The following is a 3,909-nucleotide window of genomic DNA, read 5'->3' as shown; positions in this document are numbered from 1 at the left end:
TATATGTTTGATGGTGGTGATATTAATCATGATTACAGTATTCTCCCACTAGAATTCTTAAAAGAGCCAACCTAATATACGCCTTGGAGTCAGACTTAGGAAATACTTGATAGTGGACAAACTTAGTGTAGCCTAATGGCCTCAATTTTCTCCTTCCTCAGATGAGATCGTGTCTATGAAACTGCCTGAAAGTAATTAAGCATGATATAAAGGTAAGGTTCTTTTCCTTTTTCAGGGTAAGGAGAAGAGGAATTCCCATCTCGCAAGATGAGAGCTGGAGAGTTGTTTTTCTTCTGGGAGCCAAAGGAATTTCTTTGAATCTTTTTTGCACTGGGCCTGGAGATACGAGAGGATGGAAGTCTGTAAGGCAGCTTCTGGGGCAGCACTTCTCACTCTCTCACCCTTGCTTCAGGACGTTGGCGGTAAGTCCACTATTAAACCTGAACAGAGGCAAGACGGAAAGGGCTCTTGTCGCCTCTGTGAATAGCTTCTGCTCTTGGATAATCATTCCCAGCCCCCGCACTCACTTTCCTCTTTGACCTCCCTTCAGGCTTCATTTTCCCCGTGCCCACCCCTCTTGGTCAGAAGAAGGCTTCTCGGGCTGGAAGCTATCCTCTCCTTTGGATCGCCTCCAGCTGCCCTCTCCAGCTCCACAGGACAGGAGCTCGGAAGTTTTCTACACTTACAGCAAAGCTTGAGCATCAGTTCCAACCAGTGTAGTTTCTTAAAAGGTACTTCCAAAACATCTCTCACAAAATCCCAAGGACGGCATAAGACACTCTGGATCTGATGCAGAGAACTGTTGGAACAGCTTGTATTTTGCAAAAGAGAAAAGAAAATGTTGAGTTTACAAGCCTCAACAGGATGGAAGTAAATGTATGGGGGGCGGTGGGGGAATAGTTTCTATTTGTAGCATAGGTTTGACTAGCACCTTTCTTCTAAAGTGTTGAAAGTATTTTAAACATAAAAATATCTAACGTTGGTTGAGGGTTCATCATAGACTAGACACTGTGCTAAGGGCTTTGCATGGATTCTCTCATTTAATCCTCACAAGAGCCAGATGAGACAGATATTATCATTCTCCCCATTTTACATTTGAAGAAACTGAGGCAAAAGAGACTTTAACCTGTCCAATGTCATAAATGCACAGGGTAGGGAGCCAAGACTCTGACGCTGGCAATCAGGGTTAGGCGCCTATACTCTTAACCACCAGGCTTTGCTTCTTCCAGCAACATCATGATCTGCTAAGTAGATAAGAACACCTCTGCTACATAGAATCCATCTGAGACTTTTAAAAGGCTTGAAAGTCTTGAGAAAAGGTCAGAGCCAGGATGAGATTCCCAGGCTCCAGACCAGCAGATCTCAAACCTATTGTGTTCTGGGAACTAAGAGGAACTGGCTCACTGAACATCCTGAATTCTCAGGGTATAAGCAGAAAATAACTTTGTTCCTGCTCACCCCCACACCCTCAAAACTGAACTGTGGGGCTTCCCTGGTGGCGCAGTGTTTAAGAATCCGCCTGCCGGGCTTTCCTGGTGGCGCAGTGGTTGAGAGTCTGCCTGCCGATGCAGGGGACACGGGTTCATGCCCCGGTCCAGGAAGATCCCACATGCCGTGGAGCAGCTGGGCCCGTGAGCCATGGCCACTGAGTCTGCGCATCCGGAGCCTGTGCTCCGCAACGGGAGAAGCCACAACAGTGAGAGGCCCGCGTACCGCAAAAAAACAAAAACAAAAACAAAAACAAAAAAAGAATCCGCCTGCCAATGCAGGGGACATGGGTTTGAGCCCTGGTCCAGGAAGATCCCACATGCCGCGGAGCAACTAAGCCCGTGTGCCACAACTACTGAGCCTGCGCTCTAGAGCCTGCGAGCCACAACTACTGAGCCCGCGTGCCACAAGTACAGAAGCCCGTGCGCCTAGAGCCCGTGCTCTGCAACAAGAGAAGCCACCGCAATGAGAAGCCCATGCACCGCAACAAAGAGCAGCCCCAGCTCGCCGCAACTAGAGAAAGCCCACGCGCAACAACGAAGACCCAACACAGCCATAAATAAATAAGTAAATACACACACACATACATACATACATAAATGTATTTTTTTTAAAAAAACGAACTGTGGGGTATCCTTGGACTAAATCCATAGCATGTAGCATAATGTCCTGGTTCCCATAGAAAATATAAAGGTTTACAGTCACTTTCAGTTCCCCAAACAGTCCCATTTCAGTACTAAAAATAGCCAATTTTGTTAAGGCAAGCTTGAGGCAAATGTAGAGACCTGAAGGTGGTAGGAAGACTCCAGAGAAAAAAGCAAGTCAGCTTCCTCATCTAAAGGCCAGGAAGACAGTTGTATCTCAGAGTAGCAGGAAACACCCGGCCAGAACTTCTCCTTGCTCCTTTTGGGTGAGAGGCATGGTTTTGCTTAACTGGGGCACGGAAAAGATCCCAACCGCTTCTCCTTCTGCTGACCTCTATGGAGTGAAGTTCAGAACATCAGGGCATGAAGAGACTTTTACACTCTTCCATTTGCAACCCTTTGATTTCAAAAAGAAAAGAATAATGGTGGCGGCAGCATAGTCTAGTGAAAAGAGTCTAAAATTTAACGGGAATTCCCTGGCGGTCCAGTGATTAGGATTCCGCGCTTCCACTGCATGGGGCACAGGTTCGATCCCTGGTTGGGGAACTAAGATCCCGCGTGCCATGTGGCGCAGCCTAAAAGAAAAAAATGTTTTTTTTAAAAAGAGTCTAAGATTTGAAACCGGTCATATAATGATTTTCATCTCAGCCGGCTCTTTACCAACCGTCTGGCTCTGGCCAAGTCTGTGCCTACCTCACGGAGTTACGAATTTGACAGAACGCTGATATCCTCTCCTCACTCCCCAGGACACGGCACATACCCAAGTCCCCCTTTAGGGTCGAGCCCATACCAAGCTAGGGGAACTTGGAAGTGACTCTCACAAAGAACCAAACAGGCTCTTTTAGCAAAATATTTCACGTCTTATGCTTAGTGATGACAATCTGATTGTCGTGTAGCTGCTTGATCCCACAGTCAGAGTTGCCCAGGTATAGTCCTTCAATCCCTCCTCTACCCACATGGTTCCACAGCGCCCCCAGGCAATGGCATCCATGGAAGAATGGAATGGAACAGAGTGACTGCTGATTGCTAGATCAGAGCTGGGATACATATGGAGCACAGAGATTAAAGGCTAGAGAAGCGATCGGGGGAGGAGAGCGTCAAAGGTAGAAATGTTTACCTGATCCCCCTTTGGAGACCTCAAGGGAGACTGTAGCTCAGGAGGCCACAGCACAGCAGTGGAAGAGGGCACCAAATAGGTCTGAGACATGTTCCTGGCTCCTAGAACATGGGATGGCTGCCTCAAGCTCCTACACGTTTCAAATGCGAGGTACAGAAGGCAGCTGAAAGTTCTACCAGAGAACCTGCCAGGGTAGGATCAACTTGGTGGAGAAAAAGGACTACAAGGTGAACTTCCTAAGCCATGGCCCCAAAAGGAATCATGGTCAGTTCTTGGAGGTGATGTGTGTATGTGGAAAACGGGGGTCAGAATCACATCAGAAACCCCGAAGTGGAACCATTTCCACAAAAGGATTGCCATTGAACCCTGACAAAGCCAAGACAACAAACTGCCCATGTGTCCCTCAGCCACAGACTTCAATACTGGATGCCATGGGCTAGATCCAGATTGACCATGTCTCAGCAGAAACCTGCCATGTGTACACACGCAGATAAGAGTGACCGCCCAACTGCAGAGACCAGCACCAGGACCAGCATGAAACAAGAGTGATTCTACAACCTCATCCCAAGTTCCACGTTATCCCATAGTAGCAGTTTTCTCTTATACCAGAATCCACCAATGAGAAAAGAAAGAAATAAACCATTCTGATCAAAGGTTGAA

This window comes from Hyperoodon ampullatus, assembly GCF_949752795.1.
Source record: "Hyperoodon ampullatus genome assembly, chromosome: 9".
NCBI lineage: Eukaryota > Metazoa > Chordata > Mammalia > Artiodactyla > Ziphiidae > Hyperoodon > Hyperoodon ampullatus.
Note: the sequence above shows the minus strand (reverse complement) of the source record.